Raw genomic sequence first — 13,781 nt, 5'->3', positions numbered from 1 at the left:
AAACTGTATATTCTTCACCCGGTGTAGGTAAAGTCAGGACTGGAGCCTCAGTCAAACACCTCTTCAATTCATCAAAACTCTATTGGCATTTCTCCGTCCACTGAAATTTCTCATCTTTCCTAAGCAGCTTGGTCAATGGAGATGCCAACATGGAGAATCCTTTCACAAAACGGCAATAGTATCCAGCTAACCCCAGGAAACTGGGAATCTCTGTAATATTTTTGGGTGGCCTCTAATTAAGGACAACTTTTATCTTACTTGGATCTACCTTGATGCCCTCTATTGATACTACATGCCCCAAGAAAGATATTTCTTTCAGCCAAAATTCACACTTCGATAATTTGGTGTATAGCTGTTTCTCCCTCAAAGTTTGCAGTACAATGCGTAGATGTCTATCATGCTCTTTTGCATTCCTCGAATAAACTAATATATCATCTATGAATACCACAACAAACTGATCGAGGTATGGTCTGAAGATAGTGTTCATGAGATCCATAAAAGCAGCCGGAGCATTAGTTAACCCGAATGGCATGACCAAGAACTCATAATGGCCATATTGGGTTCTAAAGGTAGTTTTAGGAATACTCTGCTCTTGTAATTTCAGCTGATAATAACCTGATCTTAGGTCAATTTTGGAGAACACAGCTGCACCCCTTAATTTATGAAACAAGTCATCAATGCGGGGCAATGGGTATCGATTCTTTATTGTCACCTTATTCAACTATCGATAGTCAATGCATAACCGAAGAGTGCCATCCTTCTTCTTTACAAACAATACTAGCGCTCCCTAAGGTGACACACTAGGGCGGATAAAGCCCTTATCAAGCAGCTTGTCACACCCTACCCCTCTGTAAGGCATAACATGATCCCGTAGTATACCTAATGAATTACCAACTCCGTCTACTGATAACCCATTAAATACACTACAAGGGATTTTAAAAACTTTTCTTACTTCTTTTACAGTGGTGAGCACTATTTACAGGTGTTAAAGACTTTGGTGAACTGAAGTGAAACAACTAACTCATTTGGTTTATTTGGAATTTCTGTAAAAATTTTGGCAGAGTGCCATCTGTATTTTGGACAAAATAGTTCTTCAGAAAACCTGTAAAAAGCACTTCAATAATTTTCCAAATCTCAACTCCAATACATTTCTCAACACAACAATTTATCAACTCAATTCCATAGAAATTTTTCAAAGTCTGAGATAAGGAAATATAATACAATTTTTACAAGTCAAATAACTCATAATTAATTTACAACTTCAAGGTACAATTTGAATTTACAACTGCTCAAAACCAAAAACAAAATGTACATACAGTGTCATACATTATAGTACAAAATGCAAAATATTGGTATACTCATTATACCAGGTAATCCCTCGCTGGATGTATATGCAGCCTAGTCTGCTGCCCTGTCTGTCTCTCTACCTGCGACAGCAATAAAAAGCTATCGCTGAGACAATGTCTCAGTGGTGCACAACATTAACCAAATACAAATTTAAATCACAATTCATAAATCATGTAAATAGTGGATACTTAAAACCATAGTCAAATTTAAGACAATAAAGGTCAATAAGAATTTAAACTCCATTTCTCAATATCACAATAGATTTTCATAAGTCAGGTCATGTTTGAATTCAAAAGAATGTTTATGTCAATGTGAGTTTAAATCCATTTCACAATCTCACAATACACATCAATAAATCACACACAGCTTAATCATGATCCATAGTTCAATTCGTCCCAAAAGCCAATGGCTAATGAGGTATTCAATTCGTCCCAAAAGTCGATGACTAATGAGGAATAACATAGCTAGCTAGCAAAAATATGAGTACTCATCCAATTCGTCCTCAACGAGCACACACCTCAACACTTCACGAGAGGGAATTCAATTCGTCCCACTAGACAAGCTAATGAGGAATACAATCAATATACATGATATCTGTGGTTTCAAACCATTTCCAATGCTTTTAAATCAATAAGTATCCATCAATGTCATTCAAACAATTTCTCACAGTTTCAAATCATCTACAATTCTTTTCAAGCAATAAATATTCATTCAAATACATTTCCACAATTTAAAACAATAATATACAAATAGTCAATATTTATTTCAATTGAAAATAATTCAAAAGAAATAGTTGTTGTGCATAAACCTCTGATATTTGGCCCCTGGTCTTGACTCAGTATTTCTTTCCCTTTTGCTGAGTCCTGGTTAATTGAGAAACACAATTTGAAGTGTTTCAGTGCTAAATTAATTTGCCTCTAACGATAATGTTCGATAAACAATTCACTGAATACCTTTATTTGCTTAATCACCTAATATACTGACCCTCGATGTTTTCTAGGTAAATTAGGTTTTAGTGTCCTTTATATGTCACATTCGACAGGGTTTTAGGGTGGTACGTGTTACCAAACTCAATTCTATATATATTGCGTTTTCTTGCATTTCATTGCAAATTGCTGGATTTCGGGATACTAGTTTGACCTAGCCGGACGATCTAGTTCCCTCGTTTTTCGGGTTTCAGTCAAAACTACAAACTTATATATCTATGTCTTATTGCACGCGGGGCAAAATTTCAGGTCAATCCGAGTTAAGTAGACCAAGTTATGGTCATTATACTATTGCTGGTCAAATGGCATCAAATTAGGTCAATTTTAGGTCAATTTGGTCAACTTTGGTTCGGCCAGTTTTTGGACCCGAACTTGTGCAAGCTTTTTGACTTGCTTCTGGTCATTTCTGGGTTTTGGTGTCTTCATAAGACTTGTAGGTATGGGTCTTAACTATTCATGGTTAAAATTTCAGGTCAATTGGACCTGTTTTGAGTGAGTTATGGCCTAAACACTCACTGCTGCCCAATTGGTCATTTTTCAGGTCCTAATTGTACCTAATCCGAATTGGTCATTTTCTTAGGTCACCTTGCAAGCAGAATTTTGGTATGTTTTCTCAATGAAAGTTGGCACATTTTGTGCCTAGTTCCACCTCCAATTGGTCTCATACCAATTGAGGTTACACATTTAAACTTATTGGCTAAAATATACACTGCCCTTGGTTACTTTGTTTAACACACATCAATTACACACATTTACCTTGCAATATGTTTACTTCCCTACCAAATCTGTTTTGGTACATTACCAAAACTATATATTACTTTACATTAACATCACTTTGGGCAGATTACAATTATCCTCAACATACCAAATATAACTCTAATTCCCAAAGTTCAAATATCATTACACATACACATAAACATCACTGGTTTTTACATACACTTTACACAACAATTTCATACACATATCCTTCAATCCTTAATGCCACAATTCTGCCCATATCTTCATGAACACATACACTTATCCAAGAGTTTCAAGGCTGCCGAAATTGTCCTTCAACACCAAAGTGTCCTACAATTCATTAAATCCCATTCCAAGTGCAAAATTCACCATATACATATGAAGTAATTCACTAGGTTATTAAATCATCATGATCAACATCCTTTCTCATTAAATATATGCACAATTATTTCATCAAATACATGACTCCATGGCTGTCCAAAATGAACACAACAATAACTCTTCAAACTCAAAAATTTTCTTCACAAATCCAACACCCATAACATGCACACAAAACTTAACAAAGCTATCTTCAAAAATACTAACTTACCTTATGGTTGAAACTTGCCAAACCTTTATTAAACTTCTTAAAATTGGTATCAAACTCTTCCTTGTGATGTGTAGACAATTTTTCATGAAGCTACTTAAGGGATTGGAGTTGAAATGAGGGAGAGGATGAAGCTTTAAGGAAACGTCAATGGAGGTTTCTCCTCCCCTTCAATTCGGCTAGGTTTAGTACAATGAAGAAGATGAAGTTTCTGCCTTGGATAATGGATGTACATCTGCCCCACTTAGTATATATTAATCCATTAATGGTCCACTAACTCCAAATAATCATATAATAAGCTAATTGTTCATTTATTCCACATTAACCCATGATTTTAGCTATTTACTTTAGGTACCACCAAATTAATTTTTCATTTTATTTTCTAAGTGTAATACTATTTATTTTTAATGGAAATTTAGGTCAAAAGACAATTCGGGATGTCAAATGATCATGATGCCCCTGTTCGGGTGGCATTCCCGATTTTTCGGTATCACCGGGTTTTGTCCGTTTTTCGATTTCTCACTTTTCTTTGTACTAATTATTTAATTTTTCTTTGATCTTTCTAATGATATTTATTCTTCAATAAGGGTCTATTTAAGTCCTAAAAATGTTTTCCAGGGTTCCCATGATCAGGGCTAGTCAACGGTCCACGTGACTTCCAGTCTGATCACCCATCGCTAGGGTTTTCGGCTCGCTTAACTTGGTTATATTTCTTTGCTATGATTTTTTCTTTGTTTTTCTTGTATTTTCTTTTCTTTTATTTCATTATTTTATGTCTCCTCACTCATATTAAAGTGTGGTTTTAGGCATCCTAGCTGTCCAGACAACACTGGTCACCGGAGCAGTAGAACGCACTACTGAACTTTGGGGTGTTTCACAGCTCTTGCAACTGCACTTTCAACTCTTTCAATTCTGCAGGTGCCATTCTATATGGTGTTATAGAGCTTGGGTCCACACCAGGTATTGTGCCAAGTACGCTTCGCACCCCTTCCTAATCATTTTTCTGGCCAGTATAGCTGAAATGACATTTGAAGGCAATAACTGCCTCTCCCCATGTATTACTACATCACTATACTGAGGGAGACCAAAAGTGACTGTCTTCAGTCTACAGTCAATCATTGCATGATGCCTGGCTAACCAATCCATGCCCAAGATAATGTCATAATCTCTAAAGGGCATTTCAATCAAATTAGACAGAAAAGTGTGTCCTTGGATCACCAGAGGAAAATCCCTATATAGTCTATTTACCCTGACCTCCTGGCTGAATGGACTAGTTACTAGCACATCATAGTCCATTGTTACACACTGAATAGCAGTAGAATACATTACACTAGCACTGACATATGAATGTGTGGAGCCAGGATCAAACAACACATATAAATCTTGGTCAAGGATGGAGATAATACCAGCTACTACATCTGATGTTGTAGCCTCCTCCCTTTGATGCATGGTATACACTCTGACTGGTGCGCCACTTGGTACTGGCTGGTTAACAGTGATTTGACTTCCAAGAGTATTACCAGGACCCCTACCTCTACCTCTACCTCAACCAGCTGGCTGTGAGCCTGTGAGAGCTAGATTCTCCAGACTGTTTCCTCTTCCCTGAACCACTTTTAGGTGCTTGACCTGTAGTCTTTTCAGTCTTCTCCTTCTCTTGTGTACCCTTCTTCATTGCCCCTTCTGATTCTATCCTTTCCAGTTCCAGGGCTTGTGAAATCAGCTCAGAAAAATTCTGGTGTCTGAATCCCATAACTTGCATCCTCAGATTCGGCCTTAACCCGGACTCAAACCTCTTACATCTGTCTCTGGGGGTGGAGACTAAGCTTCCAGCATAGTGGCTTAGCCTTGAAAAATCTCGTTCATACTCTGCTATTGTTCTGTCCCCTTATTTTAAACTCAGGAATTCCTGTAACTTCATATCCACATAAGCATCGGGAACCCATACGTGAAACTCCTCAAAAAGTCTAACCAGTCAACACCAATCTCAACCGGGCTATGGGGATGGTGCCACCATTCATATGCATCCCTTGCAGAGAAATAGAGTACTCGAACTTGACTCTTACGCACGCTGACTTTACGAAAACCCATTCCATTCGCTCTAACCACTGTTCTACCTCCAGTGGATCCCCAGTGCCCTTAAACTCGGTGGTCCCAAATTTCATCAATTTTTCATATTGCTGAGCCGAAGGCTGTGGTTGTGCTACAGGTGCTTGCATCTGAACTTGAGGTGGCACATTTCCCGCCATTTATTAGAAAAACGCAGCCATCTACTATGCAAACTGAGTAGGAAACTGCAGTGCTGGAGTAGGAGCTGGAGTGGCTGACCCACTCACGTTTTGGAGTGCTAGGGCTTCCCCTTGAACCTTAGCCTCAACAGATTGTTCCACAGAATGATCTCCCTCTTCCATTCCATTTTCCAAAAATTTCTACTTCCTGAGATCAAATACAAGGAGGTTGACCTCCGTTAGTGCATATTCATGATGTAAATATGTCATATGTATCAATTAAAGACACTTGAGCAGTTGTACTTAAAAAGAAAATATTCACATACACAGTCAAAATTTATTGCAAAACCATGCTCTGATACCACTAAAACATGTCACATCTTGTGACACCCCGTACCCGTGTACAGTATACCCAAGTAAGTAATGTCACACGGTGTACCGGCACACTCTAATATACCCTAATTAATTTTCATCATAATTTTGAATATAACTTGTAAAATATAACTCATTTAAGTCATTTATTGAAATCATAATTTATTTGAGGTTTCGTAAAGTTTAAAGAAAATCCGGCAGAGTACCGGCTAAAAATGGAGAAAACAGTTCTTCGGAACCTGTGAAAAACACTTCCAATAAACAAATTCATTCATTCTCAACTCCAATATCATCACAAAACTCAATATCAAGATCTCACATTTCAATTTCAATTCTCAACCATCCATCACATGTGATGATCACATATAATTCATAAATAACCATTTACTTTTCCATTCACAAATACAATTTTCATAATTTACATAAACCTCAATATACATTACACAAGTTTAATTACATATGAGAAAATCAAAATTAAGTTACAAAATGTCAAAATGACACCTAATGTCCTACCAATGCCCGCAGAAGTTGAGGTGACACGGACATCGCAGGCGCAGGATGGACTCACCCAGTCTGTGGTCTACTGGGCTCACGATCTGTATCTCCAGTACCTACGTGTGGCAAAAGCAACGCTCTAAGCAATAATGCTTAGTGGTGCAATAATATAATAAAAGAAAATAGCAAGAAATTAAATGTGTAGTGAATGTATACGTTTTATTTGTTTGGTATTTGTATATCATCTACTTTGTTCACTTTTATTCATTTGGTTGCCCCAAGTAACCTACACTAGACGACTGGAATGGATAACGGGTAACCGCACCTTGGGTATCTAGTACCTCGGGCCACACCATCGGTCACATATGCATCTCCGTGCAGTACGACTACCAAGTCAGAATAATCTCGAGCACAAGGCCAATTCTCAATGCAAAGTCGAATGGCTAAAAGCCATGAAATCACAGAATGGCATATTGCCATGTGCGATCGCTAATCGAACCCTATTGGCATGCCAAACTATCCAAACCAATCATGTTACGTATACTAGGGCATTTGAAACTTTTAAATTCTTCAATTTGTGCATTTCAAGTTTTGGTGTCACTATTCACCTCATTGGTCAACAAAAATGTTGACTTTTGGATAGAAAATGTGTACATTGACTTTGGCACTCCCAACATACCACATTTTACATTTAAAACTTGTTAGAATTGGTCACCATTACCATTTCTAACTTAAAACCAAGAGGGCAGAAAATTTCAGTTTTTTAGTCTAAGTTCACTGTTCCATTAAACACTGTTACAGTGGAAATTTGAAGAAATGGAAAACATGAAAGTTGTTCCTTATTTTGTCTAGTTGAATTTCCTTTTTTGAATCACTTCATTTGGAGTTTTTTAGCTCCAGATATGGTCCAAAACCACAGCTGGCGGATTTCCATTCTTCAGAAATTACCATATCTACAGTAACATGAACAGTGATTGCCACTGCCATTTGGGTTAGGTTCTGGCCATAATTTGGGGGAGGTTCCTTCATGAAAGTTTTTTGTCTATGTCTTAACTTGTTGCTGTAAATATTTCAGGTCAATTGACCATATCTACAGTGAGTTATGGCCAAATGAACAGTTACTGTTCATTTGGTCAATTCTGCAGAATCAGTTGCAGGGTATCCGGATTGGGGCCAAGTTTTGGTCCTCTTGCTTTGGTCTTTTGGGCATGGTTTCTTCAGCAAAAATGTGTCATTGTAAGCCTAGTTTCATGTCCAATTGGCCAAACACCAATTGGACTAACACAGCCAAAGTTATGGCTGTGTAATTGGACTGAAATTTCAGTCCAATCGCTGTCCTAGGGATTACACCTTCAATTTGCCATACTATTTTTCAGTCCAATTTATGGTCAACATACCTCAAATGGTCACTTATTGACCATTAGAGTGTTCTTTAACAGTTTGATAAGCCAATTCAATTTTTACTTCTCAAAACCCTAATGTCCAATTCAATTTACCCATAAACCTCAATTAGCACACTAGTTCAACATCCATGCATATTCATACCTTAAACATCATTTCTATCCACTCTAAATTCATTTAAAAAATCAAACTCATCCTTCCTTAGGGCTGCTGAAAATTTGAAGATGCCCTAACATATATAATTTACTTCATTTTCTTACAATTTCTTAACTTAAAATGATGCTCTAACAAGGATTAAAGGAGTGAGAGTGAAAGTATAGCACTAACCTCTTGGCTCAACTTATTGAGCTTGTGAAAACTCTAGAATTCCTCTTCTTTGTGGCTGCCTAGAGCTTGCTTAGGGTGTGTAGATTAATTTTTGTGAAGATAACTTAGGGTTTTGGGGTGAGGCTTGAGAGATCTTCAAGCTTGAGTGAGGAAGAAAAATGGAGGTTTGCTTCTTGGCTATGGTGTGGCTGAAATGGAGAAGGAGATGGCTGCCCACGTTTTTCTTTTCCTTTGGTCTTTATTTACCTATTTTATTAGTTAGATAAATGATAGTTTAAATGTGATTGGTGGCCAATTTTAAATGACATCACATTGATGTCATAATTTGCATATATTGTATTTTTCTTTTCTTTTCATCACTACTAACTTTCAATTCATTTTTCATCAATATTATTTCATATTTTAGTTCATAATAATTATTTACTTAACTGGACATGTAGGTCAAAAATCACCTCTGAAGGCGAAATGACCAAAATGCCCTCCGTTTGGCTCAATGGGCCAAAATTGTCTGTACCGATTGAAAAATTTTTCTAAATATTTTCTTGGCATTCTAATGCCATGGGAACCTCAATAACCCTTCTCTAGAGTCCCCAAAATTATTTTATAATTTTTCCCTGAGGTCTAGGGCTCCTCGTTGTAGAACCGCAACTTCCTCTGCAGTTTACCCCTCGCTAGGAGCACCGTTTAACTTGGTTGTAATTTAGTTCTCATATTTTTACTAAATTTTTCTTAGTAATATTTGAGTTAATTATGGTTCCTGACTTTAGTTTAAAGATTTTTCCAGACATTCTAGTCATCCGACCGGACCGTCACCGGAATAAAGAGGGATGTAATTCTGAGGGTGTTACACATCTTACCCCTCTGTAAGGCACAACATGATCCCATAGAATACCTAATGAACTACCGAACTTCACCTACCGATAATTCATTAAGTACCCTACAAGAGATTTTAAAACCATTTTCTTACATTTTGGAATGGTAAGCATTTTGGTAGGAATTAAAATCATTTAATTGAAGTTTCAAATCTAGTTAAAACTTTTGCCCATTTTATTTTTTTTGCAAATTTTATAAAAATTTCGGGACAGTGCCGTTTGTATTTTGAGAAAACAGTTCTTCAAATACCTGAGAAAAACACTTCTAATAAATTTTCCACAACTCCCAACCTCCAAATAATCTCAATTCAACTCAAAATTCTCAGATCAAACCATTTCAAAATAATTCCATTTCATTCCACAATTCAACAAAAATTTATCATCTCAAAATATTTCACAATTTCATTCACAAGTTTAATTTATACATATAAAATATAAAAATAATATTATTACAATTTATTATACAACTGCTCAACTTTACATTGATACATAAAACATTACAATATTTACATCAATTAACTACAAGGGTATAAAATAAATACGCGTACAAAAGATCAACGGAAGCTTTTCTGATTCAGCAGCTCACTTTACCGCTTTTTCCTTGCTCCTATCTACAACAGCAAAATAAGCTATCGTTGAGTATAAAAATACTCAGCGGTGCACAATAAAAATTAAAATGCAGTACATAAAACTTTCCTTGATAAATTCACAATTTGAATATTTCATAATCACAACTCACAATTTATCAAAACTCATTATAGCACAATTTTGGTCAAATAATTTAATAAACACAGTGTTGCCAATTCATACACAACTTAAGCCATGACACAAAATTTTCGATTAATGCCGCATTGTACACCACGACAAAGCAATCTACAACCCCATTAATCGAAATCAATGAGGGAGGTGGCTAGCTAGCTAATGACTACTCATCCGATCTACAACCTCAACTGGTAAACCAGAGAGGGAGGAAAATAATCGATCTCAACCCCATAAATGGGGGAATAATATGGCACTGTCATACTAAGTGTGTAACACCCTCCCGGTAACTACTCCGTACATCCTACTGTTTCGGTGACCGGTGTCGGTCCAGACAGCTAGAATGTCCGGAAAAATATTTAAACTAAAGTGAGGAACCATAATTAACTCAAATATTGATAAGAAAAATTTAGTAAAAATTTTAGAAATAAAATACAAACAAGTTAAACGAGCCGGTGCCCTAGCGATGGGTAACCAGAGGGAAGTTGCGGTTCTCGCAACGAGGAGCCCTAGACCCAGGGAAAAATTCATAAAATAATTTTTGGGACTCCAGAGAAGGGTCATTGAAGTTCCTATGGAATTAGAATGCCAAGAAAATACCTAGAAAATTTTTTCAATCGGTATAGACAATTTTGAACGTTAAGCCAAACGGAGGGCATTTTGGTCATTTCGCCTTCAGAGGTGATTTTTGGCCGACTTGTCCAATTGAGTAAATAAATATTTTGACATAAAATATGAATTAATATTGATGAAAAATTTATTAAAAATGAGAAATGAAAATAAGAAAACAAAAGTAAGAAGAAAAGTAAGTAAATGGGAATTGTGACATCATAATTATGTCATTTAAAAATGGTCCACCAATCACCATATAACAAAGACACTTAAAACAAACTAAAGAGGCTGAAAATAAAAGAAAAATGTTATCTTCTTCCTTTGGACCCCAACCAGCCGAAACCTCTTCCTTTCCTCCCTCCATTGATGTTCAATCAAGCAAGCTTAATTCCTTCCTTTGTTACAACACTAAACCCTAACTCCTTTCATTAAAACTTGACCATATCTCTAGGGGAAGCTTTTGGCAGCCAAGAAAAGGAAAGAAAGTGAAGTTTTGAGTTGGGAAAAATCTGCCCTATTCAAGGTTAGTGCATTAGATATTTAAAACTCTTTATTTTTATGATTTATAACTTGAATTGAGTAAGAATTGTAACTAAAATGAACAAGAATTATGTGTATACATACTATGAATTTTCAGCAGCCCTTGTGAAGGAATTATTTTGATTGTTTTGATAGACTTAGAGTGAACTAGAGCTTATGTTTAAAGTATATACATATACATATATAAAGAATGAAAGAGTTGAATAAGGAATTTGTGAAAACTCATATGGGAATTAGGGTTTTGAGAAGTGAAAAATTGACTTGGCTTAGGAAATTGTTAGAGAACATTTTAATGGTCAATTAGTGACCATTTTAGGTAAGTTGACCACAATTTGGACTGAAAAATAGTATGGCAAAGTGAATGTGTAGGCTGCCCTAGGACAAGAGTGGTGATGAAATTTCAGTCTACTTGGACTGCCATAACTTGGGCTGTGTTGGTCCAATTGGTGTTTGGCCAAATGGACATGAAACTAGGCTTATAATGGCACATTTTTTCTGAAGAAACCATGCCTAAAAGACCAAAGCAAGAGGACCAAAAGTGGGCCCCAATCCGGACACCCTGCAACTAATTTTGCAGAATGACCAAATGAATAGTAACTGTTCATTTGGCCATAACTCACTGTAGATTTGGTCAATTGACCTGAAAATTTTACAGCAACAAGTTAAGACATAGAAAAACAACTTTCATGAAGAAACCTACCCTAAATTATGGCCAGAACCAATTCAAAATGAAATCACAGTCACTGTTCATATTACTGTAGATATGGTCAATTCTGCAGATTGACAATCCGGCTAGCTGTGATTTTTGAGCCATATCTGGAGCTACAAAACTCCAAATGGAGTGATTCAAAAAAGGAAATTCAAATAGACAAAATAGGGAACAACTTTTATGTTTACTAATTTCTCAAATTTCCACTGTAACAGTTCCTAATGGAACAGTAAAGTTATGGTACAAAATCTGAAAAATCTGCTCCTTTGGTTTAATGCTTAGAAATGGTATTAACGCTTAATGCCAACAAGTTTTAAATACAAAATGTGGTATGTTGGGAGTGCCAAAGTCAATGTACATATTTTCTATCCAAAAGTCAACATTTTTGTTGACCAATGAGGTGAATAGTAACACCAAAACATGAAATTCACAAATTGAAGAATTTAAAAGTTTCAAATGCCCTAGTATACCTAACAAGATTGGTTTGGATAGTTTGGCATGCCAATAGGGTTCAGTTAGCAGTACTGCACATGGCAATTTGCCATTCTGTGATTTTATGGCTTTTAGCCATTCTGACCTTGCATTGAGCTTTGGCCTTGTGCCTGATGTTATCACAGCTTGTTAGCTGTTCTGTTGCACACTGGGAGATGCATATGTGACCGATGGTGTGACGGCCCGAGGTACTTGATACCCAGTGCCGCTTACGCTATCCATCGATCCATCATCTAGTGTAGGTTAATTGGGAATACAAATGAATGAAAGTGGACAAAGATAATGAAATAATGGATACACCAATACCAAACAAAGAAATCATACACATTCTATACATACTTATTTTCTGCTATTTTCTTTTATTATACTATTGCACCACTAAGCATTATTGCTTAGCGCGTTGCTTTTGCCACGCGTAGGTACTGGAGATACAGATCGTGAGCCCAGTAGACCGCAGACTAGGTGAGTCTGTTCGGCATTCTGCACAGTGTCCGTGTCACCTTAACTTCTGCAGTGCATTGGTAGGACACTAGGTGTCATTTTGATATTTTGTAGCTAATTTTTACTTTCTCATATGTATTTGAACTTATGTAATGTATTCTGATGTTCATGTAAATAATGAACGTTATGGCTATGAATGCAAAATTTGAGCATTTATTTATTGTTTGTATATGAGAAATGGATGTTTGAGAAATGAAAAGGTTATTGAGAACTGAAATTGAGAAATGTTGTGGATATCTTGATATTGAGATTTTGTTGATGAATTGAAGTTGGGATTGTTTGGAAATTATTTGGAAGTGTTTTTAACAGGTTCCGAAGAACTGTTTTCTCCATTTTTAGCCGGTACCCTGCCGGATTTTCTTTAAAATTTTCGGAACCTCAAATAAATTATGATTTCAATAAATGACTTAAATGAGTTATCTTTCACAAAATATATTCAAAAGCATGATATAAATTAATTAAGGTATATTAGAGTGTGCCGGTACACCGTGTGGCATTACTTACTCGGGTATACTGTACACGGGTAAGGGGTGTCACATTTAGTGGTATCAGAGCACGGTTTTGGCATTTTTGGGCCTAGATTGAGTCCATACCATGCATTGCATTTGTAAGAGTCGAGGTGACACTAATGCAGATCTGTTTGTCTTTCTTATTTTGAATAGGATATGGACCCTTCATCTCAAAGAGCAGTCGAGGAGGAAGTGGAGAGTCATGCTCCACCTGCAGCAGCGGAGACTCGGGGCATGGGAGAACCTGCTCCGCCAGCTCAAGCCGAGCCTACTCAGCCTCCACAGGCCATGTTCCAACAAATGACCGACT

Source organism: Hevea brasiliensis, unplaced genomic scaffold, assembly GCF_030052815.1.
Source record: "Hevea brasiliensis isolate MT/VB/25A 57/8 unplaced genomic scaffold, ASM3005281v1 Scaf313, whole genome shotgun sequence".
NCBI lineage: Eukaryota > Viridiplantae > Streptophyta > Magnoliopsida > Malpighiales > Euphorbiaceae > Hevea > Hevea brasiliensis.
The sequence above is the reverse complement of the archived record's forward strand: the minus strand, read 5'-3'. Positions refer to the sequence as shown.